We start from the raw sequence: 25,420 nt of genomic DNA on the forward strand, positions 1-25,420 counted from the left end.
GGCTGCTGGTTGCCATGCAGATGATAGTGTCCCAGGGAGTTTCGGTTAATATTAAATGGAAAGTGGCTCAATTTGCATGTCTCTCTAGAAACGGCACAAGGAACCATCTTGAGAATCAATATTGATAATACTCTGTGAAGCAAAAAATAAACACACACAGCAACAAGGAGCACATGTCACATGGTGACTCCAATAGCTGTTATAAGACTGCATTACCGTGCAACAGGAAAAGCAGGAAATTTAAAAGAAAGTAAAAATCAAATTTGGCTTATCCAACCTTGCCCAAAATAACATAAGAGCCAATTCTTCATAACTGTATTCTAACTAAGACCATGCATTAAATAGCAGATTGCAGAACATCTATATACAGCCACAAACTTTACTTGCCAAATCCACATACCAGTGCAGGTAAGCACCACAAGCAAGAGCAGCGCACATGAAGAGCAGGCAGACCCAGGCCAGCTGAGCTGTAGGTCATGTCCTAGGAGTGTTCAGGGGCCAGGAAGAGACCTCTCACCACCCTTTGGCAAGGGAACACAGAGGCGAGGCGAGCCCACACTTGCATTATTGGATGTGGGACTTTTTGTTCTTTTTGGCCTATGGAAATGTAATGAGACAAAGCAGCAGGCGAAGAGGTTTGTTTCATAATTCTAACTCAACCCACATCACACACAACAAAGAAAAGTGATATTCACTCGCCCAGCTGCTTCAGGCTAGGATGAAGTGCTCATGGCCACATGTGGGATTCAATGGATCACATGGCTCTTACCTTTCTCGAAGAAGTTGAACTTCTCAACCTGATTATGCAGTTGGTAATTTATGGAAAATCATATAATCTGAAGAACAATTTCTACACCAGCCAAACCAACCTCTCTGATAGCCTGCTGTGTTCTCTCAGTGCCAGCTTTCTTGCTTCTATTTATGGAGGAAATATAAGATTTTCAGGAAAGCATATGTACAGTAATTTTCCTAGCTCATTTTATATTACCAATAGCCTGACTTCTGCTAAGTATTCAGCTAAAATAGATTTAATCAACTCATTAAAACAGAGGGTCATTTGAATCAAGGCATAGCATTGAAGACCAGACAAGTGTGGAGTCCTACACATCCTCTGTAGGTGAGACTCATCATACAAGCAGGATTCTCATTTATTTAATTAAACATGAATGTGTTGTTTGTGTGTATGCACAAGAAAATGAAAAACTTTTACTATGTTCTAAAAAAATGTAAAGCAAGTAAAGCCCACAGCAGACAGAACTAGGAAAGACACCCTGTGGCTGGTTTGGAATTTGAACCAAGGGAAAGGCATTTTTCCCTTGGTTCCTCAATGATTGCATGCAGTGTTCATCCCAGCAGAGCCCACATTATGTCCTAAATTGTCAGTGAAGGACAGCATTAAGATTTTGGACACAGGTGAAAGATAGAATGTGTTCAAAAACACTGAATAACTGGCCATGCTGGGGCGAATCCCAATTCAGGGCTAGTGGTAAGCCATAGCAATTCCACTGACCTAGATGCGGCTTCTCTCCTTTGGCTCAGGCTGGAGTCAGGCAGCCTACTCATTTCCTGACGAGCAGGGCAGCATCTTCCTTATCCACATGTAAACAGAAGAGAGGGACATCAGAAACTAACCTGGAATATAGAAACAATTTGTGCATCTCTTAGTAGAATGAAGGAAAACAGTACCTGAGTAATTGGAGTCCTCAAGGAAGGGAAAACAGAGAACAACATTAGCAAATCTTAAGTAAAATACAAAGGAGAGTGTTTGTGCGTTCCCTCATCTGTAGTCTCAGCTCTCCAGCCTGCTTACACAGGCTTGCCCCTCGGTACGGCAGGCAACTTTTCTGCAGTGAGAGGAGAGAAATCATATGCTCAACTCAATATCTCATGATATAATACCTGAGAAATTCACTTAATTGTTTTGTTGGTTTTTTTTAATAGTTTGCTATTTCAGCTGGACCCAGATAATTTTTTCAAAATTATCATCTCAGGTTTACCTTTTCTAGTAACAGTGAACTGATTATGGATGCGAATTATCACATTGCTGTTGTTGCCACAGAAATAAATGGCAATGTTATAAGCACAAAAATAAAGAGCCTGTTACAAAGGAAGATGCAGCAGCCACAGCTTTGAGGACGTGCTTTTTCAGTGATAAGTGATGAACCAATTCCTCCAAACCTCCTGATCTACCGGAGGAAATACAGCAGCCCCATTTTACATTATTATAGAACTGTGTGTAATGTCTCAAATCACTTTAGAAACAAAGAGCGCCTCATACTTGATGGCTTGAAGTTAAATGGTAGTTTTGTCATACCAGGAACTCAAGTGGGACTTTCTGAAGAGTCTTTGCATATCAGCCTGTTCCTGTGATGCTGAAATACAATCCCAGGAGCACATAGTTGCAAAAAAAAAATCTCTTCTGTAGCAATAATATGCATGCACGAGCATGACTAAGATACCTTATAGCAGACCCATCCTTTGAGAAACTCCTTTTATGCAGGAGGATTTCTCCACTGGCTGTATCCTTTGAACCTGTACCTGTGTGATGCCACAGAAGGCTATAAGGGGGCCAAAGTCTGATATGACCTAGGGACCCCTTTTAAAGGGAGGAAAGAAAAAAAAATCAGTGTGGCTTAGTGATTGGTCAAGGCAAAAACACACGGTCAAAAAACCCCTCACTTGCAATCAATTAAATACAGATTTTGAGAAAAGCCATCTCCTAATCTTGCTTGGGGGATCCAATGGACCATTAGTAACACCCCAACCCAACTGGCTCATATGAGCCCCAGCCTCACACACGCCGGGCTGCCCCACTAGAGATGCTGCATGCGGAAGCAGCGGGCCATTGGGGAGCACGTCCCGGGAGAGACCTCTTGGATACTTAGGTTGAAGACGTGGGTATTATATAAGTAAGGAAAGCAATACTGACTGCAGAGAAGGCCTGGCACCCATACGAACTGGCAGGCATCTTGTGAAGTCTGACTCCGGGGCAAGGGGAAGTAACAAGCAGCTGCTGCCCTGCGCTATGTGTTCACAGTGAGAAGTAGGTGCCTGGCCTTTCCAAAGAGCATGTCCGTGCCAGGGAGGGGACGTGGGCACAGTGGAGCGAGAGAGGACACAAGCCCACCACTCTCACCACAAACATGTTCCTTCAATTAACAGTGAAGAGACACAAATGAGGCTGCAATAAAGCTCCTCAGTTTCTTAGTTTCTAACCTGCTTTTCCAGCCCCTGCAGAAGAATCAGAGGATCAGGCTTGCAGCGGCTCCCGTGTGCGTCCCTGCCTTACTGATCCTAACCCACCCTTCCCAGTAGGGATGCTGCCGTGGTTGGGCAAGGCTGCAAGTCATCAGCCCGGGCAGCTGCCCGTGCCCTACCTGTGCGGGCGCCGGGCTGCCGGCCAGCCCCGCCAACCAACCGCCTCCTGGGGAAAACAGCCTCCCTGGAAGGCGCACGGGCAGGCACGGCGGGACAGAGCTAGCAGGCTGGGCTGAACCCACCCTCCGCGCATGTCGGTGGTCACCGGGCATCAGGAAAGGAACATCTAGAGGACGCAGCAGCAAGCTGTGGGCATTGCCAGAGGCCACCCTCTGTCTGCTCTGCGGGTACACGCAAACAAACTTTGCTGTCGTAGTCTCAGGCCGACTCATGTCACAAACACTCAATTAGCTTTTTAAAAGTTAAATAAACAAATGGAGCAGGAGATTATAACTGATTAACTGAAGGGCAGGAAACATGAGAAGCTGGTTTGCTAGAAAGAAAAGCTCTTGTGCTGAGATCTCCAGTAATTAGCAGCAACAAGACCTACAGAAATATATGAGGGAAAAAAAAATATCAAACCCTTCCTGTTTAAATGTTCTCTTTTCACATGTTTTGCTTGGAAGACTAGCTTAAAATACAAACACAGACTGGGTCTCAAATACAGAATAGATTCATGTTCTGCAAAAGCCATATACTCGGATTGCAAATCAAAGGAACATGGATCAATGTAAGCCTTTTTTTTTTCTCTCCCCCAAAATTGTGTATTTTGTTAACAACTATCAGACTGACAGCTCAATACTTTCCCCCAAGCACCTGGAAGATGAGTTGGTTACTGCTGGCAAACGCTTCAGGTCCTGCTTGGAATACAGTTGTAGACCGAAGCCGCAAGACAATAAAATGAAGACTTCCTTCCCCGTTACTGAACTGTGTGATTCTGTAATCATTTAGCAATTTCAGCTCAGCAATGGCTTACGTGACCTGTTTATCAGTCTGTAGTGGAGCTGCTGTTGATTGTGCAGAAGCCTACCTGGCTTCATTATACTGGTTCAGAAGTATTCTCCACCTGGCTCCTGGAGCAGCACAGATTCTCCCTGATTCACATAATGAGATCCCCAGGCAGAGCTGAAACCCTGACCTAGATTTCAATGGCTCTCCAAGCTGCGTTTATGCATCTTCAGCATGGCTGTGTTTACTCTTTTAATTTGCAGACGAACTGCAAATCAAAGAGAACGTTGGGTCTTTTTTTTTTTTCCTTCAGTTTAAGTGCATTCATCTCTGCTTCACTGTCCCGGCTTTGTCTTTCTTTGGCTTTGTTGGATATTTCAGAAGAAAACTTGAATCAAAATGAAGACTTGCTCAAATTGATAGCTAGCCTTAGCATACACTTGGAAAAACAGCACCGGCAGACCAGCAGTAATTTCATTTGGAAGGAGGACGGCAGGTCTGATCCAGACTGAACACAGAGAGCTCGTTAGTGTCGGGTTATTATTCTGCATTATGGCCTGGGATGGTCCCAGGTGCAATTACAGCTCCAGGATGCAGGTGTCTCTGCATGGCTAAGGATAGTGCTTAAACTCCAAAACAAAGGTGAAGGAGAGGAATATTATTCCATTTCCCTGATAGTAAATTGCAAAAAACCCAGTGGAAATCTGAATATCGATACAAAGTAACGTGAAGAACCAGAGGTGGCTCTCGGGAACTATTTGGCCTGGCCAAGTTAGGTCCAAACACCCAAGTGATACTCCTTGCATGGGAGAGGGGCTGGATACCCCAGCAGTGTTGCTGGTGGGACTTCCAGAAATCCTCAGCAGCAGCTAGACTCTTCCCCAGCTGAGATCAGTGGCAGCAGGATTAGGCCACTGCAGAAGACTTCTGAAAAACCCTCAAACACAAAGCAGCCCTCCTTCCCCTTCCAAAACCAATTGTGGATTTGGGGAAGAAAAAGTCCAGAGCTTGACCGCCTTCCATTACAGCACGATTGCTGTTTCTCTGCACGCACATCCTTGCCACAGACGCTGGTGAGGTTATTAGCACCCGTTAAGGTCTCATGGGAAACAAGCAAAGCAGGGGGTTCCCAAATTTTCTTCACTAGCTTACCACTGTTGGAAAGTGTGGAGCCCTTTTTGCAGGCTACAGTCGTAGACACAGGAGGTGCTATTTGGCTCCTCGAGTAGCGATCTTGCATTTGCTTAAAAACCTGCCTGAGGACACACTGGAGTTCCCCAGCTGGGGCTACTCCAGAGCAGAGCAGGCATGGGTACCAGGCACGTGCTCTTTGGAGCCTGCTGAAGCCTTGTTCACATTAAAAAGCAAAAGAGTGGGTGACAATTAAAGTGTTGCTTATTTTTGCCTGAAAATAGCTCTCCCACAATCTCACCCCATTTATTTCAGCACAGTGCTGAACTGCCATTAATTTATGCTTACAGGAAAAGAGAAGGAATTATAAAGTTTTACTTCTTTACATAAATATTTTCTATTTTAGGGCCTAACATTGTGGACTTCCTTTGCAGCCCAGCCCAGAGGCCCCAGCGAAGGTTGATGCTACTTGCAATGGTAAAAATACATTTTCAAAACCATTTTTAGAAATCCCAGTCAGTCTTCAAATATCTACAGAGCTGTGGAAGTCCAGCTGCCTCCGGAAGAGCTGTCACCCAACGGGAGCTTCCTAGCAGCCAGCCCTGCAATTACACAGGTTGGAGGCACAGGTCTCCACTGCCAGCGTAGGTGAGAGCCAGGGAAGAGCTCTGCCCTTCTCAGCCCATCAGTTTGCACTCTGATTAATCTTGCTGAGAAAAAAAAAAACGCAACAGGGCTGAGAGATGGAAAAGAGTGGCAGAATCAGGGCTCTTTCAGCACTCAGAGTCAGGCAGGGCTTGAAGAGCTTTTAAGACAGAAAAGGGAATGCAGCTCAGCTTTGAGCACATGGGCAGCTGGAGGTAAAGTCTGAACAGCCTTCTTTAAATCAAAAACTTCCTTTTCACCTCTGTTTTTGCTTTGCGTCAGGTACCACAGCCCTTCCCCCTTGCCTTTGTGCACACCAGCGGAGACCCTGCAGAGTGGGATTCTGCCCCATCCTGCTCCCAGTGCCTTAAGGAGCCATGCCTGTGCCTGGGGACTAATCCTGGCAGAAAGCCCTGCCCTGCATGATGAGAAGTGAGAGAATCAATGTTCAGGTGAGCAGGAGGTCCTGCTCCCATCCCTGCTGTGGGCTGCACCCTCCCAAACAGCACCATGCTGGGGATCTGCCAACCACACATCTCTCATCTGGCCAAAAGCTACCCCACCACAAAATGCTTTGGAGTGACACTGGTAGGAATGGGGAGTGAGGGGAGCCAGCCCAGCCCTCCTGTCACAACACGTAGCTCTGCCAGACTAAGCAAGTCCCTAAAGCACTCCCCACTGCGTGGAATGCTGTAAGCCTGCTGTGAAGCCACCTCCTTGTGGGCGTAGTATCCCATACCCAAAACAACGTCCACCACTCAGGCCAATAGCCAGACAAGAGATGAGTAGCAAAGCTTTGCCCAGGAAGGGCCGTTACCTTTCCTTTCAACTGTTCACTGAGAAAACTTTGGAAACTGATCCCCATAATGAGGGTATTACATTTCTGTTGTTCCGCAGAAGCTTGTGAAAGCCAGGCACCGCCTGGCACAGCACTGCCTGCAGCAGCGGTTCCAGCAGGCAACGGGGGCTGTTTCTACTCCGATCATTTTCCTCACAGATACATTCATGAAACTACCTCTGCTCAAAGCCCATTGCTGGCCCTGCTCGGGCAACCTGAACACTGCCCTGCAGTTTTCAGCTGGGGCTTCCGATAACCCTTTTGCAGGATGAAGTTCCTGTCTCTCAAGTACTTGCATCAGTAGCCTCTTCTGTTCATTGTTAATCTCCAAAACATGACTGTAAAATGATACAGTTGGTTAAATGAGAAAATCTATTTTTTTCCAGCCACCTTCATGGCACTATCATGCTCTGTTGTGATGGCCATGACCCTGTACGTTACAGTGCCTATTAAATTTCCCCATTTGGGCTTATCTCCACTGGTGCCACTTGCCGGTGAGGCTGTTTGGTGCATCACCCACTCCGTCTCACTCTCTCAGCTCCAGTCTGTTCCTCTGCCCCTCCATATGGCACGAACCAGGGCTGTGATGCTGATTAGAAGAGCTTTAAAATTTATCTTGTTCGATTTATGTCTTCAGAGGTCTCTGAAAAATGTAAATCTGTATTTTGGGGAAAAAAAAAGTACATTTTTGAAACAGCTCCTGTTTAAGCACATGCGACAAAAGGCAAGGAGATAGAGGGCCAGACTGACCAGCGAGGTGCGGGAACCCATTTTCCCTCATTTGGCGAGTGGCTGGTGGCTGGGGCAGTCACCGGTGGTGCAGCGGGCAGCACTCCAGGCTTGGCCCTACCCGGGGACTGCCAGGCTGTCAGTGGGGTCCTGGACGGCTCGGGCAGGAGTGGCGTTTCTTCGGGTGGTTAGAGAGAGGAGCGAAAGGCTGCTGAGATAAAGTGCTGGGGGATGCCTGGGCAGCAGGATGAACCCTCCTGGCTGTGCAGCTGCAGCGAGGGGAGAGGCTGGAGGAGTCCCCTACCTGACTGAAACTGCTGTGGCTCCCTGGGGAATGCGAGTGCTTTGTGGGCTCACTTATTGCCTGCATTTTGTGATGTGTGTGTCCCTGGGAAGATAAGTGACCTGTATAAATACAGATTAATACAGTCAAGAAGATTTGGATGCTTAGAACAGTAGCTTTTAGAACAGATGACTGCTGCAGGACCCCTCTGCCTCAAAAAAGGCGGGGGGATGAGGATGCAGGAAAGAAAAGGCCATTCCTTGCCCATGTGTTCCTGTCAAACACACACAGTGCCTTTTATTTATTTCTTTTGGAACGGCACTGGAGAACCACGCGACCAATAACGGACCATAATGAGCTAAAACTGCTGACCAGGGCTTAGCTGTATTTAATTAAAACGCTGGTACATGCACAACGTTAGCGAGGCGTGCCCAGGGAGCGGTGCACAGTGCTTTGGCAACCTCCCCACGAAGGGCCTTCTCACACCCCACCGCCTCTTCCAGGTGGAGAACTCTGCTCAGGGACCCTTCCCTTGGCCGGGAGCTGCTGCCGGTGGTCAGTGGCCGGTCCCCCATCCCAGCAGGGCTGCATGCCCTCGCTGGTCCTGGCAAGTCCACCGGACGGGAACTCAGCCTTCAAATTAGAGATGCCTGGGAAAAATAATATGAATAAACAACAAACTACCAACCAGCAGCATTTGCAGATGCCCTAAAGGTGATATGGGATCTTTTACGTTCTTCTAAATTAGATTCATAGAAACTCATTTGGTGATGCCAATACTGCAGGACCAGGAGCACTAAATCATCCTTTATGGGCACATAAATATGTGTTTCATTCTCTGTCGCTTTTAGTATCGGCAATGATTTCACACACAGCTGTAGATCAGCTCCCTTTTGATCACAATCTGCCACCCTTTTCTAGCCATTCAAATTTATAGCAACATTCATAGTTCAAAAATAATAGTGTTTACTGTGTACTAGATTTCAATAAACTAGGAGGAAGCAACAGTTCCTAACAAAGACTCCAGAAAGCAACAAAGCTGGACTGAATGTAGGCTTTTTCACCCCAATTAACACATCCTTGTCTATTGGCAGAAAGTTTCCATTGCAGCTGTGAGAAAATAATTCCATGGATTATGTCACATCAATTCAAAGTGAAATTCAAAGCCAAAGAGAAAGCAGAAAAGCATTCCCTGTGTTCTTACAGAAAACATCACTGCTTCAATTAGGTGCTACAGATGCTTGGAGTAAACATATTTTCCACTGATTTTCTTAGAACCATACCCACTTAAATCTCCAATATCCTTCTGCATGTTCATTTTTCATCCCAGTTTAATACCATGCCTCTGGGTGTTAGTGGTTAAGGGGATACTGCCAAGCAATGCAAGCCAAGAAAAGCTGGGATAAGAAGGGAAAATATCGCCTTTATATAGTAAATAAACTTTTCAGCCTTAATGTTATGGCTGCTGTCAGCATAACTCAGAGGGGAAAAAAAATAACCCTAGTTGTACCTTTCATTTCTTGGACCATGTGAACGTCCAGTTCTCCAGTTTTCAATCTGCTCCCAATCCAATGGAAATAATGCACACAACTGAGCATTCAAGCCACCAATAAATCTCATCTTTGTGTGGAATCCCTGGGATTCAGAATGAAAACAAAACTAGATAAGACTTTTCAATATTTCAGTAAATACCAACTTTTTTCCAGTAAAAACTTGAGTTCTAGGGAACCTAAATATCCTATTGATATAACAAGCACACAGCAATAAGGTCAGAATCGAGACCCCGCGCATCCGTAAGTAGTACATGTGAACTGCACATAAATACATGTAACACCTCTGTGGATCTCTTCAAAACAATAATAAAAGTTAGCAGCCTTGTTGCCAGAATAAACTAGAGGCATCCCAAATACAAACGCTCTGGAAGATAAAAACCTCCTCACCTACAAAAGTCCTTCCCAGGAGCACTGATGGTTGGGGTAGCCCAGAAGCGGGAATGCCGATGGAGATGCACCTTCCTCCCTGCTGCAGCTTCACCTTCCCATAGCATACGTGATGGGAAGCTGGAACCGCAGCTCCCCCACTCATTGCTAGAGAGGATCCAACTTCTTAGTCCTCGCGGCGCTCATCTTGGTCCTACCTACAGAGCCAAGTCACCCTGAACGTGCTGTGTAGTTCTCCACGTACGCCAACAGAAAATTTTCACCCTGAGTTACTCTCGTGTATATCTTCCCCTTGCAAAAGCATGGGCAGGGGAGAAAAGAGGGGAAGAAATCTCGGTTTTATAGGTGTTATAAATGCAGCTTACTTTAGAGCTAAAAAGTCCTGGCAGATGGTAGCCAACATCTGGGAGAATGTTAATGCCCAAATATAAAATTTGTTTTCTTTGTTTCTCTTTATTGGGACCCTATTTGGTTACAGTGTGTTGTGATAAGATCTATTTCCTATGCTTGTCTCTTAAATTTAAATCTCAAAGCAACGTTTATAAACATTACAACCTATCAGTTATTACTGTAGTGCAGAGCTGAATTCAGATCAGTGACAGTATGCATAAATATGTCACGTAGAAGTATATCTGCAACACTTTCCCGAACAAAGCTCTAAGGATTTTTTTTTTTTAAAGAGATGGCTGAGAAAGGATAAAAAATAGATTATATTAGCATACTCCATGAAAACAAATGGTTTGACCTTGTAGGAATAAATGTAGGAACAGCTCCATTAATCACATAAAGAAAACCCCTGAATTATAAAGGTTTGCTGTTTGGGGGGCAGGAACCATCTGTTTTTATTCCTCTTTGACAGCAGCAGGCACAGCAGGGAGCAGGAGCCATGGCAAGAAGTCTTAAGCCCTGCGATAACTCCGCATTACAGCCGTTCCCGAGACACAGGCTCTGCCCGCAGTCCCAGGGGAGCAGCACGGGAAGGCTGCCAAATCGGTGGTCCCTGGGGCTCTCCCAGCTGGTCACCGGGGAGCTGGGAGGGCTCCACCGGGGAGCAGACCTGAGGGTGACGCTGGGCTCCCACCTGGAAAGCCTTGCTCACCCCAGCACGTCAGGGCTTGCTGGGGTGCAGCAGCACAACACGCTTCCCACCCGTACCTTGCCCTTTCCTGTAATTAGCTCCGTTTTCAGAGTAAATGGGGAAATCTGGGCTTCCCTCCTCTGACCGCCACCACGGCTCTTCCCCCCAGCCCCCCCAGGGATGATGCTGTGCAGATTTTGCTTTTCATCAACCATTCAGGAAAACCACAGGTCTTCTTTGTTTAGGATACCAGGTCAAGTCTGTTCCCAGCTGAAATACTGCAGGAAAAAACAACGATCAAAAGAAGGACAGCTTCTTCCCAGCCCCAGCGCTGCACCAAGAGCCCTCTGCACCAGCTTTCCGGGGGCTGAGGGAAGTGAGCAACTCCATTTCGCTCGCTAAATTAACAGCTAGAGTAGCAAGGGCTAGCTACAACAGCTGTACACCTGAAAAGCCTAGAAAATATTCCCATCAGAGGCATGGGAGTAAGAGACTTGGAGATGCATGTCTTTTAAAGGCTGGATCTCTCCTTAACATCTCTCTCTTCTTCTGCCATAAACACAGGTGAGAGTAGGCAGGGGAGGGGAGGATGCTGGTAAACACAACCTGCCGCAGAGCCTGTGGATGGCCCAGCTGTTGCCAGAAACGTAGATGGAATGGGAATATTTTCTTCAAACCAAGTAAAATCTAATAATAACAGTTTGTTTCCACAGGCCAAGCCCTTTTGCAGTGCATTAGCAGTTATTGCTCCAAACTCTCCCCTCCCTCACCACTACATCCAGCTCCCAAGGTCACTGTGGAGAGACAGCATCACCCCTGCGCAGAGGCTGCCCAAGATGTTGCTCGTCATGGAGAGGCTTCGGGTTTCTTCCCCTCCCTTCCAGCATCGATCACGGTGTACCCTGCAGGCCCTTCCTCCCCTTCCCCAGCCTGGCTGCTGGGCTGGCCCAGCTGCATCACCCCACCACTCCGGCTAGTCTCCAGCTACAGCTTTCAGATTTGGATGGCAAGGACTAGTCACACGCAGAAAGGCTAATGAAAAACGGGGATGACATTCATTCCAAAGCATTTGGAAATCAAGTTGCTGCCCTATGTACCTGATTTTGGACACCTCAGTTTGAAAGGGTTAATTTACCAAGTTATTTCCTTATTCTACCACTTATTCACCAATATTAAATAGAGTATTAATGCTTAAACTATAGAGAAAAACAATCCCCCAAATCAAAGATAATGATTCACCTTGCATAAAATGCTAGCAGGTTAGCTGGGGTACAGACTCTGCCAGTAGAACCCTGGCTCTGTTATCAGCATTTCAGTGAAGAACAAGTGCAGAACTCCTCAAAGCCAGGCACTGGCAGCAGCACAGCATCTAATAGCCTACACCTGTTTTTAAGACACCTTCTTGGTGCCTTACAAGAACAGGTTTACAGAGAGGACATCCTTCTATTAACTAGTGGCACCTTGGATCAGGGACATCTTTCCCTGTTACAAATTCCTCAAGTTAAGGAAAAACAAATTCTGTGGAAAAGCATCTCTTTTACAAGTGCTCTATGAAGTAATACTGGAAAAAAAAAGATAGACTCATTCTCAGCCCCACCCTTACTTCAGTTCATCATGAAAAAGTACGCTTCTGCCCTTCTGTTATTGGCAGTAGCATGAGATTTCCTTCCTGTCACCTCGTAGCAGAGCGGTTCTCTCCCCACAGTGGAATTTGTCTTCCTTATTGTCAGCTCAGAAAATTTGCTGGGGATTCCCAGCATCGGGTCCTGATGACTCCACCAGCCAGGTCTGGTGGAGAAATCTGCAGCCACCTGGAGTCGTACATCAGTGCTCTCTCAGGGCTGTTGCCATTCCAGAGGATGATGGAAGTTGCAATAAACTAAAGGAGATTTTTTACCTTCCGTACCCAGAATGGACATTTTTCTCCAGTAAGGTCAGGTGTTCTCCAGAAAATTTCCATTACCTTTGACCAACTAAATAGTTTCATGTGAGGAGAACAGAGGAAAAAGAAATTCACTTTTGCAAACATTAGTGTGGACCCTAAGAAATGCATAGGCTGACAAGATAAAATGACAGTGCTTTCAATAGTGAAAACGTGTTTTCTTTGGCCTACATGCAACCTAGAGCTTTCCAGGTGCTCAAGCTTACACTAGTCACATAGATCTAGAGAGGCATTAATTATTTAACAGGCACAAAAGGATGCCTGAGGAAATGATTCCTCCTCCCTCCTCTTCAGTGCATGGGTACAGCTAACCTGGGCTCTTGGATCACAGGGGGATTTTTCTTCTGCCCTGAAAGCTTGAGTTTTATATTTCCCTTCATTTCCTTCCTGCTAAAGACCTCCTTGGTGCACAAAGCCTTGAAGTTTATCCATGCTCTCTTAGCAGTAGCACAGCTTTGGGTGAGCCTGGTTTGAAGTCAGCTGCTCAGGCCCCGAAGACGGACACTCGCCCTCAAAGGTGCAGCAGGAGCCCACCAAAAGCTGATGCCAGCAGCTTCATGTTTCAGTTCTTTACCTAGTTGTCAGAAGGGGTGCGTGGGGTAGAACTGCTTGTTTCTCAACACCAGGTAAATGCAGCCTGCCGGGGAGATGCCACAGGGACTAGCGTTCCCATGGCCTCGCCGAGCTGCAGCATCTGTCCCCAAACAGCGAGATGATCTCCTTCCCTGCTATGCTGCCCATGCACCCAGACCCCGGGGGCCACGAGGTGGTCGTCCAAGTCATCCCTCTGGCCCTGCTGGTTGGAAATACGAGCAATTAAACTCCTGCCTAAATTTACAGCAAATGCTTCCTGTTGGGGCAAAAGAACTGCTCTGAGGGATTGGTCTGGGAAATTAACAGTTATAACGATTTCCAGAAGCTGGTGACAGCGCACGCTGTTCCCAGGGCAGATGACTCAGTGGATTCATCTTGTCATGGTGTTTTGTTCTCAGCCTTGCACACCAGAGCCCCCAAAAGTACCTTTTGCCTTAGCTTTTGCCACACAGCATCCTGGCTTTACAGCTGGCATGAGACAGACACTGCCGGGAAGGAGCGGGGGAACTGATTCTTACTGCCTAGTGGAGCGAGAAGCACTCCCTCTACAAATAGCAATAGTAAGTTGGTGTTGGCTTCTGCCAGGCTTTTACCATCACCACCGTCAGCCTTGTAGTGGCTGTTTCCCAACTATCACATTTAATGCTAGCTGCATTTTTTCACAAGAGTTTGTACAAGTTGGGACTTGTACAGTTAACTCAGTTAATTAAAAAAAAAAAAAGGAAAGAAAAGAAAACAATTGATCAAAAATTATCCAGATGAGTCTTTTCTTATGCTCATTTTTTTAGGCTGTGTTGAGCAATATTTTCTCCACACTTAACTAGTATGGAAACAATGTAGATTTGAGAAGGAGCCCTTACATCAAGACATACTGCTAAAGTCAGGCTTTGCAACAGAAAAGAGCTAAAGTAGAGCAGAATAAAACATGTGAAAGGGACACATGTTCCTCATCTATCACATAATTTTATAAGATGCTGTAAGTGAAGTTAGTTTTAAGACCTGGCTGCAACTGGTCTTCCTAAGGAATTTTCAAGACAAATCAGTAGGGCTTCAGCTTTTTGTTAATCCTCCATACAGAAACTTAGTTTGTTTGCCGTGCAAAAGGGTGTTTGTACTCAGCACTTCTTTTCAAACCTCCAGGTGGGGCATGAGTGGGTGGTGCCAGGAGCCTTCTGTTTGCCCACTGGATCAAGTCTGTTTTTTCTGTTATGATCCAGGTGTATGATTCCTCCTCAGGCACAGTAATCTGATTATATGCTGTTATGCAGCTCCTCCGAGCTGTGGGTAACACCTTCCGCAGTCGTTTTGGAATAGCTCAGTGCTGCAAAGCCCACAGTGAATCCTCGCAATGCCCACAGCCAACAGAAAAACAGTCAAGAACAACTACAGGAAAACAATGAAGAGTCATTTCATGGTTTTAGCACTAGGCAGAAAAGCTCAATCTTTACCTACTGCCCAGCATCAGCCCCGTGACACAGAAAACAAGGTGGGATGCCAGTACTTGATCCCACCCCTTTCCAAGCAAGCCAGTGATGTTCCTGTTCTTACACTCTTCCAGCCCAAAGTTTAGCACTTGCTTCCCACTCCTCCCATGCCCCTATTGCCTAACCATGCAGCCCCACGATGCAGAGGAGACGCTCTCCACCTCGACTGGGGACTGCAGCCAGCTGAGAGTTCCAGGCAAGACCATTTTCATGGGGGCACGCAGACAGATGGTAATTAAATACAGCTTATTGCTGTTATGCTCTGCAAGGTGGGAACACTGCACGAGGTGAAGTCAGAGCTATTGCTGTTGTCCTTAGCCAATGTATTGAACTGCTATATCTTTCAAATTCACTCTTCATTTAAGATAACAGTGCTTGCTTTAAGGCAGAGCTGATGACAGAAGAACAATCTGCCCTGGCCATTTCTATTGCAGTCCTTGCAAAATACTTTGGCTCAGCCTTTGACTGTCTCTAGGGCCACTGTGTATCTGTACTATCAATCAAGCCTGACTTACAAGACCTTAAGGTGGGCCACGGGTGACAGGTCAAGAATTGCTATTTTCTCCCATTTGAAACTCCATTTGGCTCTGTCCTAAACTGGAACAAAAAAGGTCATGTTTTTGCAACCTCCCTTGAAGTGTGGGAGCTCAGAACATTCTTGGCTCAAATATTTCTTGTGGGGAATCAACCACATGAACCTGCTCATGTAAGTGTCTGTAAAACTGAGTTCAGAGGCCCCATGCTCCTTACTGCACGTGTGTGACGAACTTCTGACAGAGCACCTACCCCACAGCGAGTTACAGTCACAGGACAGCGTTAAGCTACTGTGGTTTAGCCAGAATGCTGGCACAGAGCCACTGTTGTAAAAGCAGACAAGTATCAACATTTCATCAACATTTCCCAGAGGAAACGTCTCCTCCTGATTTCCTTGATGGGGAATTGAATTCCCCTGCTTCCCCAAATCAAGTGTTGGATTTTTGTTTTTTTTTTAAAAAAGAAACACTACCTTTTACGGAAACCACATATTTTTCTCAGGAAATAGTGAGGGTAACCTCCCAACCAGCTCAACTTAAGCAATTTTCTGTACAGCATCTGCCACCAAGAGACACAGGCTTTCCATTCAAGAGGTGTCTTCCCAGCCTGGTACACTACACCATGTTGCCTTATTATCATTAGAGCTTCAGCTGAGAAAAAGCATGGGAAACCTGTTACACAAGCACATGGGTATTTCACTATAGCCAAGGAAGGTTCATGACCATGTTCAGAACATGAAAGGTACAGAAGTTTCTCAGAATTTATGCTAAAACTTGTTAACAAACAAACAAGCAAACAAAAAAACCAAAAAAACCCCCAACAAAAACCTGAGTTTTGCTCCTTATTCAGTTCAGTCACAAGAGACCAGATGTTTTCAGGCTGCTAGATAGAGAGTTCAACAGCAAGTTCAGTTCAGTGTCAGCTATTAGTCTGAAATACAGCTGTAAAGACGTAAGTGCTGTGTACAAGAAGATCTCATTTTTCTAGATTAGGTGATGACTTGAACACAAATACCTGTCACAGTTACAAGCAGATATTTTGGAAGGATGGAAGGCAAAGGGAAGAAGACATGCAGATAGTACAGATAGCCCTTTTAATAAATTAACAGACTTGTAAGAAAGATCTAATTAAAAGGCTGTTTATACAACAGCAGTTTAGGAAACTTGTAAGCTGGAAAAAACTTGAACATTTGACAGGTATGATGAAGACTTCCAGACATCAGTGATGGATGCTGAGTCATGGACATTTTGGCCAAAAAAAGGGTACTTACTGATAACTCCTGTGGCAAGCCAGGGCCTATATACATCTATAGATCTATTGTGTTCTGCTACAGAGCTTGTCTTGCCAAGTGCATGGACAGGTAATTGCCAAACCTGTAACCACCCAGAATACAACATGTATTTTTAAAGAAAGATGATTTTAGAAGAAGTAACAAGGGAGAACATAGGAAGTTTCGCTTTGGAGCAGGCTGCAGCAATGCCATAAAGCCTGGAAGTTGAGCTTTGCACTAAGAGTGAGATCTTTGATATCTAAAACCGTAACACAGCAGAAAGCAAAACCCTCACAGATATGTACTTTTAGTAGTCAAGTGTGGTGAAACCTGTGCTAGCTCGAGTGTGGCACATGGAGCCTGCTCAGCCTGACTCTCTAGGACATTTCCTCGACCTACCCCTAAAAACTGAATGTGCAGAACATTGGTTTTGCAATGTGTTAGTTGTACTTATTACAAAACTTTCCATAACACATACAGATACCATCTTCTGTCATGGCCTAAAAAATACTTTAAACAACAATTTCCTGAAAAATCAAACAAAAATTTATATTGAGCTGAAAGATGATGACAGACTTCAGTGGGATTAAGCAATTTCCCTCAGCATTTTTGTGGGTTTAACTAAACCCAGAGATTACAAGCAGAAAGGAAAGAACCACCCCCAGATTTTCCATTTAAAAAAAAAAGAAGAAAAAAGTGAAAAAACATTCTGAAAGAACTATAGAAGATAAACAGGCTAGTTAGACATGATGTACCATAGCCTTGACCTCCTGTAAAAAACCTCTCTCTTATTCCCATTCAAATCAATTGCTGATAGGGTTTTCTTCTCACCCAGCAACTCCAGCCATTTCTGAATGTTTCTGCTTTCCAAGCTTGCAAGAGGAGAGCATGCACAGGGAGGAAAGTGAAACACAGTAATAAAAAAAAAAAAAGTAAAAAAAAACCCAACAGTAAAACCTTTGGCTCTATGAGCACCAGGAGACTGACCAAAACCGCAGCACCTCTTCGACAAGTTGCTTCCAACAGCTCTTCAGTGCCAAGGCTGGCACAGAGCGATTGTGTGGGGAGGGCACAGCAGCTCCGCACCTTCGCCTGGCCTCAGAGGTAAAGCTGGGCAGGTACTGGCCCACCAATCACCCTTCGAGAGAAACAGAAGTAGGGCTACTCCAGACCAATTCAGGGAAGCTGCAGTCAATGAGTCACTCCTAGTCACAAAGGGGAAAAAACCCCACATATAAGGTCTTAAGAAGTCAGGTGGACTGATTGCACCAGCTTCGTAATGGGAATCTCAGATTAAAGCATCTCACCTGCTGTTCAGGAGCACCGTACAGCCCTCCAGACGACAGAGTTGGTTATTTTGAATGCACAACATGTACAATCGCTAAGAGAATAAACCCGAATCATGCTGGATGCTTTTGTTAAAACAGTTAGGAAAAAATGTAGCCGTCTCACACAGAAAACCACCTTGTAAAATTAGAGATGAGGCCTGCCAGGATGGATTTTTGTATATTTATGAAGTGCCTGTCAGTGATGTGGGTACTGTCCAAAAAAATTAAACAATATACTTGATTGCTAGAGGAAGGACCAAAGATCAACTGAAGTTTAGAGGAGCTTGTGCATTTTCACACAGAAGACTAGGACTAAGGTGTTAGTGGTCTATACGCCCTGTATGTATGTTGGAATTTATAATGTGTTTTTGTAATATACATTGTTATACACGTGTTTGTGCATAAAAATTATGTACCAGAATTCATATTGCTATTTGGGCCTTGAAATTCTCACAAGTGTTTTAGTTCTGACATAACCTCTGTGCTCCAGGTCCCCCCGCTACCGTTGCCCAGTGATGCACTTGGTGGGAACACTGCCTCAAGCCCGGGCAGCCCGCCCCCCCCAGCCACACCACGAATGCCCTAGCCATCACCTAGCTTGTTGTCTGACGTTAGCAGTAGAGATGTTAGGGCCACTTTTCAGCTTTTCTGGCACCCTTCCTTGGTGACACAAGTCTATGGGCCACTTTCATATTACAAACAGGAGATACTGCCACCTGAGATAAATCTTACCACAAATGATGCCCATATACAATATGTGATTCAGCCAGTTAATGAAGCAAGTCTGACTGAAAGCATGTCTGTGAAACAGTGTCTTGATAGAGTAATCCTTGCTAGGACTGAAAATTGGTAACTTTCTAATGACTCAAATAGTAAATCAATAAATTCTAGGATATTAAATCTGAAATGAAGTAAAAAGAGTGAAGTAAATAGCAGTATTTCTTATGCGGACAAGAAAAGAACTCTACAAAGATTTTCTAAACAAGGCTGGGGAGTCAGATTTAACTCCGCTCTTAAGTAAGCAGTAAAGGAGGAAATAAGTGTAGTTTTAACCAAGTGTTTACGCTGCTTGTTACGTGATCACCAAAGAGTTAAGTACCAAAGGCTAGCAGTTTTTCCAGGGTGTTTTGCATTTTTCAATACTTAGACTGAGAACCGTTGAGCGCATTACCACATGCAAACATCTCCCACAAGCACCGGTTCCTTGCTGTAAATGGCTGGCTTCTGCTTCACTTGAAAGCCGACCAGATGCCAGAGCTTGGGAGGCTTGGGGACTGCTGAGCACTGCTCCGGTAAGCTGGGGCAGCAGCCAAGCCACATGGAAAAGGACAAGTCAGGTAACTTGTTACAGCAGCTATTTTTCTGCTTATGCTTTTTCTGACTCCAAATAAGCATATAAACCAAAATACAACAGTGAAGCGCATCTGAGTGTATGTGAGGTCAGGCACGGAGAGGGAGGCAGGCAGGAGGAGCTGCCCTGCACAAGGGCTGAGTCACCACAGTGCTGGGATTAGGGTCAGCGGTGAGGCGGCGTGGGATGGGATAGGGAAAGGTTTGGAGCACAAACACCCTGCCCTGCTGTGGGCCAGAGGACAACACACAGGGAGAGGAGGGAGGCACCAAGCAGATCCAGGGGAGAAAAGCTCCCCAGGCAACTCGTGGTCCCACTCCATCAGTCGCAGGTCTGGCCCCACAGCGGTAGGGATGCATCTTGAGTTTCCCAGTATATGCTGAACATCTGGTTCATTATTTTCAATTAAAAATAAGCGAGCCGTACTAGCTCCTTCAAGGACACTGCTGCTCAGACTGCTTTTCTGTACGGCATACTGAACTGATTTAGAGGGCAAGAGAAACTGGCTTTGGCAACTCGAATGTTTTGGGGTTTTGGCAATGTGACAAAACTTCCTGATGAGATGGATGTGTGTAATGCCCTTTCCCTTGCTGTTCTCCTCAAGTCAGGCATCTGTAAGCATTTCCCTTTGGATCATCTGGAAGTGACATTTGGAATAAATCAGATTTCAAGTAGAGGACAACCTCTGCTGATTATAGACACAAAACTGTTGGTTACCTGGATCTGAAGGGCCAGTTCTCTCTTAGTTCCCTGTGGAGGAATATTCAACCGATAAATTTTAATAGGTAACAAAAACATGTGGGATTCACCAGCTTGAATAGTAATTTATCCGCCATTAACGATCATTACTTCATCCTCTGCTAATACAGTTATACCGAGTAACCAAAGAGGATAAATTGCTCTGTTGAAATACCTTGTGCAAAATGGCTAACTAAAAGAACACAAAGACAAATATTCCATATGTTTTGCTTGTGGCAATGTATTTATCATCCTGATTTTGCTTGGCTTTGATTTCTGATTATGTATAATCCAAGAGACAAAATGTATAATAATAATAATAATAAGCAACTTGCACACAGAAAAAAAGAAAGATGGCTTTCATGACCGTCTCTGCTCCTTCTCTGACATGGTGAATGGGCTCCGAGTGGTGACTGCAAAGAAAAAGCAGGCAGAGATGAGTCCTCATCCAAACTGTGATCAGCACTGCACCATCATGCCTTGATCCCTGGTTAGAGGGAAACTAATAAATCTTTCCAAGGAAGCTATTTAGGCCAGCCCGCACTGCGCGGAGCAGAGCCAGGCAGCAAGGCAGACGACGGATCTGCTTTCCAGGGCTGCCGTCCTCAGTGAGCATCACCGTGCTCCTGGTGCCTCCGTGGCACTCAGCCTCACCTTCCTCAGCAAAACAATGCGCAAACACTTTGAATCAGCAGAGGTCTGTGGCAGTCGGTGGAGCTATGCTACTCTACAGCTGCTGTGGAGATGGAGAGTCACAGTTTAAAAGCTTAAAACGAAATTAAACCAGAAGACCACAGTCCTGCACTTGACATGTTACTGGTACACAGGCCTGACCCTGTTGATTGCAGCAGAATTGCTTATCTTTCCACATAGGTATTCTGCTGTATGCAAGCAAAAGTGCTTTTTCATTTGCCATTGTCTCAATCTTCCCCAGGACAATCCTGTTCCATTATACAGGCAGGACCCACCATGTCAGGATGCAGGAGTATGGAAAGCATCAGTTTAAAGTGATATCATAGCAGTGATTTTGAAAGATACCTTGAATGCACAGGCACAGCCATCTGCCGTGTATATGCATATGAATTGAAGATTCTCTGTACGCTGCCAGAGAGCTCTAGACCCACGAGGGATTCCTGTGGCAAAGCCTTTGCAAGTTGGAGAATATTCCCATTCATTTACCTCTCTCTGTAAATTGGCCAAAGCCACCTCCTGCAGCCCAGGCCTCAGCAAAGCTCCTGGGCAGGAGGGGTATTTCTTCCTGGGATCCTACACACTCATAATGCTCAGTGCTCTTTCTGTTAACAAGGTTGAAAAACCCAGTGCAAGCAAGGATGAAAACCCAGTGGCGGCATGTGTGTGATTTGACATGTAGCCCTAGTCTCACCCCCATCAACATGTCCCTCTCTTCCAGGAGAAATTTACTGAGTTTGCTCAGAAATGGAGCTTCTGCCAGGCCTCGGATTCTGCTTGTGTTGTTGAGGATGCAGAAGTACTTCTGCATCATGACACAGCCTTACTCCTTCCTTCGTCTCAGTACCGTATATAATAATGCCCCCAAATACATGTTTTGGCATGAAAACAAGGACAGATGTAGAAATATCTGCACACTATATAATGAAAGATTTAAAAGTGAGAGAAAATGTACTTAAAATACAATGAAACTGCTAGCTGTCTACAACTGTAATTCCCTCCCTGGATTTAAGACAGCATTTAACCTGGAGTAGAATTACTATAGCTTTCTTTTTAATGGTTTTGTGAAGAATTAAAGATATAGGCTTGACAGTACAATGCAACTGTACAGGATGTCCCCTCTCCCTTGCAAAACCAGGGGGTTTTCCCTACAGCTATAAAATAAACAAATACAAACCCTAGACTCAGGCACAAGAAGGTATGTCAGAAGTTCAGACCAAGGTCCCAAGACAGGGAAAGTAGAAGAAGCCACTGCCAAAAAACACAGCTGGGGTAAGAAAACGGGTGACAGCAGCGTGTTGGTAGGCAGTTGAACTTTATATTACAAGGCCTCGTCGCCCCGTGTGGGTCATGGTTACAAAGGACAGCAATCCCATGAGCTGACAGGACATTAATCTCTGCAACTGTTAATTGAGTTTCCTCACTCCAGTGCTGACTATCATACATGTAGCACTCAAGACTCCAGAGCTTTAGAGCACACAAACTATTACTCTGGCAAAGCAAGCAGCTCCTGCTCTTCAGGGTCATAGGGGTGTTATGTCCAGGAACCCAGCTGCATTTGTAAAACTTTGCAGTTTTCATATTTGCTCCTCCTTTAGGATATTGTAAGCAAAACTCACCTAAATCCTTCCCCCTTGATCAGAAAGAAGAATTTAGTGGTGGCATCACCCTGCAGCCGTGTGTTAGAAATTGATGCAGCGAGAAGGAGGATGACACTCACTGCAGAACAGCTGGGGAAAGGGGGGAGGAGAGGAAGACAGGCAAGGAAGAAGCCTCTTAACATTTCAAAGCATGGTTCTGCTTTACAAGAGGACTTAATGCAGCAATGTGGGTTTTTCACATTGCCTTCTGTGGTACCGGGGTGCATTTTCTCACCATGCAAGCATAAAGAAGCTCTAGCGGCAATGAAGAGTTAAACAGAAGTTTTCCAGGCTTATATACCATTACCACTGGTGAAAGTAATATAACATGAACTTAGGTAGCAATTAAAAATCTTCCTTCCTAACTGCCCTTGGCCATACTCGAGACTCCCCAGTGGCGGTGCTTAGTGATATATCTGCAATACAGATGAGCACTTACATGCTGTGCTTTAAATTTGCTTACCTAACTGATTTCAGCAGCACATGCTGAAGGACCTTCCTTGCCTGGGTATCTGAGAGCATATACGATCAGTAAAATAAATACCTAGAGAGGTGTTTAGAGGGAGGCACTTTTTAAAGCTATCTTCTTGCCTACTAGTCTTCTGCTAACTTTTAAAGAAAAATCAAGTACTTCTTACCCTCCAAATGAATCTGAGAGCTGGAGAAGCATGGGTGCCAGGGCATAAGAAACATTTGTTTTTAAATACATTGCAAGTTTTGTATGTGTTTGGAGGAGGCGGCATGCCTGGCAGACAGTGGAACAAGAACCACACTGGGGAAAAGAGAATAATGTTCAAATTCTGTGGGAGGAGAGGGAGAGGAGGAAAATATCTTGATTTTCTGCAGTTTGAAGGTGCTTGTCCCAGAAACTACAAGCCTGAGAACAAGAAAACACTACTTATTTATTTTAAATGCATATTTCATAGTATTTGTCATCACAATTCACCCAACATATTTACATTAAACTGCTTTGCTTTTTCTTGGAGACTTGGTGTTTAAAGTGTTTGTTAGAGACTAAAGAACATCCTTTGAGAAACAGATTTGCTAATGCTTCTGGCTAGGCATACTCAGACTATAGTTTTGAAAGGTTGGGTTTTCAGGGTTTTTTGTTTTTTTCTCAAAAAAGAAAATAAAGACTTACATTTTCATTGCTGAAACTGTATTTCCCCTGAGCCCCCTCCCATCCCCCATCCCACCCCCCATTACTAAGAAAAAGAGCGAGAGTTGCAAGTTTGAGAGTTTGGCTTTTCAGCGATGAAGGATGGAAGGATTTTGAAGGCTTCCAACTTCGAAACCCTGGTGGTGCCCAAATACCATATCAACATAAGCTACAGGTTTTGATTTTTGGAAGAGTGCCTAGCACTTGTTGTCCCTGAACAGGGCTTTGCTAGTGGTAGCAGCATTCATCCTTTTTATAAAGGGCACACGAAGAAACAAGTTTGTATGGAATAATCTAACCTTAAATGAAAAAAAGACCGGAGATCTGACACACGAAGCCATGTCGTGAGCTGCCCTGCACGCTGCTCCCGCAGCGCTCCAGGCGAGGTGGAAGAGCAACATCAGGGCAGGCAAAGAGCCCAGAGGCAGAGCCCAGAGCCTGGAAAAGTTTTGTATCTAAGACTTGAATTTCTAATTTGTTAGGACCTGTGCTAAATGGCAGTTAGATTTATGCACACCGCAGCTCCTAATGCATTTTTGCGAGTGTAATTTACTCATTTTTCAGTTGGTCTACTTCCAGTCAGGCTTGGTATTACAGAAATCTTCCAAAAGGCACTAAAAGCTCCGCGCACTATATGCTAAATGCTTGTTTGTGCGTGCCCCCCCAAAACCAGGAATTAGAAAGGGACCCCTGATAGCATTTAACTTCAATCTAACGCCTGATGAAGTTGGAGCCGCGGCCCTGCGCCCCAGCCGGCTGCTTCCTCGGCGCTCCGAGGCCTCCCAGGCAGCGCAGGGAGCTGCAGCCACCAACTGCCTAGCGCTTTCTGCCTCCAAACCTTTCCTTTTCAGGTGCTTGTAAAGCTGCACAGTTGCAATCAATCGTGTTGAGATTTTTTTCCAAGCCAGGTGTTTCCCTGAGGCTGAGTTTTCCGAGAAGGTTTTAGTGGAAATGTTTGCATCAGGAATGGGAAGGAAAAAGGAAATTCCTCGTTTTGACTCAGTTAAAACCTTACAGCGGTTTATCTGGATGCCAAGCAGCGCTTTGAGATCATCAAGGGGTGGTCTCAGCAGCCTTCAGTGTTTCTGCGAGTACCTGCTTCAACAGGAGCATGTCCTACGCCTCTCAGAAAGACGCCTGGTCACACTGCTGCAGGGACAGGGGATGAAATGGGGAGAGACGGGCAGTTAGGAGGAGAAATCAGGGGTACAGAGATAAGAAGGAAAGCAGCACAGCACAGGGGTGTCAGCTGGGACGAGTGGGGTTGAGAGGAGCCATCATCACTGCAAATCTCCCCGAAGACAGAGCCAGTTTCTGAAACTGGCTGTCTCGCAGCTGCCCAGGACGTCCGAGGGAGAAGCACACATCCCACCCCTCCCGGCTGCTGCCTGCGGAAGAAACACCGGGAGCAGGAGCCTTCTGCTACTGCTTACCCCGGGACCTCGCTGAAGGATGGTGGGAAGAAGCAAAATATACGGAGGATAGAAACTGCATTTCAGGCTGCGGGGTGGAGATAGTGCATGAGCAACAGCCTGGGAAGGGAACCGAGAGCCTGGGAGCCTCTGTGGTGCCAGGAGCTGGAGGAGAGCCTGCTGGAGCCCTCCCACGGAAACTCAGCTCAGCCTCTCCCGAGCCGCAGGCTCTCTCTGGCTTCTGCCCGGCGCTGGCAGCTGAACCACTTCGGCTGTGAGCTGGAAAGCGAGGCACGGAGCACGTGCTCGCTCCCCCGTCGGACCTTCCATCTGCGCTGTCGTGAGATCTGCCGGTACTCGGCATCGCCAGCTCCCGTTAGCAGCAGCGTGCTGCCGGCAGAGACAAATTGGGAGCTTTTGAGCAGGGA

General features: G+C 45.7%; 1 long non-coding RNA gene across 1 annotated transcript in view; it reads right to left on the reverse strand.

Annotated features, from left to right (window-relative positions):
* Window positions 1-704: 704 nt before the first annotated feature.
* The window catches only part of LOC138686840 (uncharacterized), a 35,626-nt gene continuing 10,910 nt past the window's right edge, over window positions 705-25,420 (reverse strand). The window contains exons 3-4 of the long non-coding RNA XR_011326146.1: window positions 1,511-1,632; window positions 705-915 (exon numbers count right to left, since the gene is read on the reverse strand). This is a non-coding gene — a long non-coding RNA (uncharacterized lncRNA). The remainder of the gene's footprint in view (window positions 916-1,510; window positions 1,633-25,420) is intronic.

Source organism: Haliaeetus albicilla, chromosome 9 (assembly GCF_947461875.1).
Source record: "Haliaeetus albicilla chromosome 9, bHalAlb1.1, whole genome shotgun sequence".
In the NCBI taxonomy this organism is placed as follows: domain Eukaryota; kingdom Metazoa; phylum Chordata; class Aves; order Accipitriformes; family Accipitridae; genus Haliaeetus; species Haliaeetus albicilla.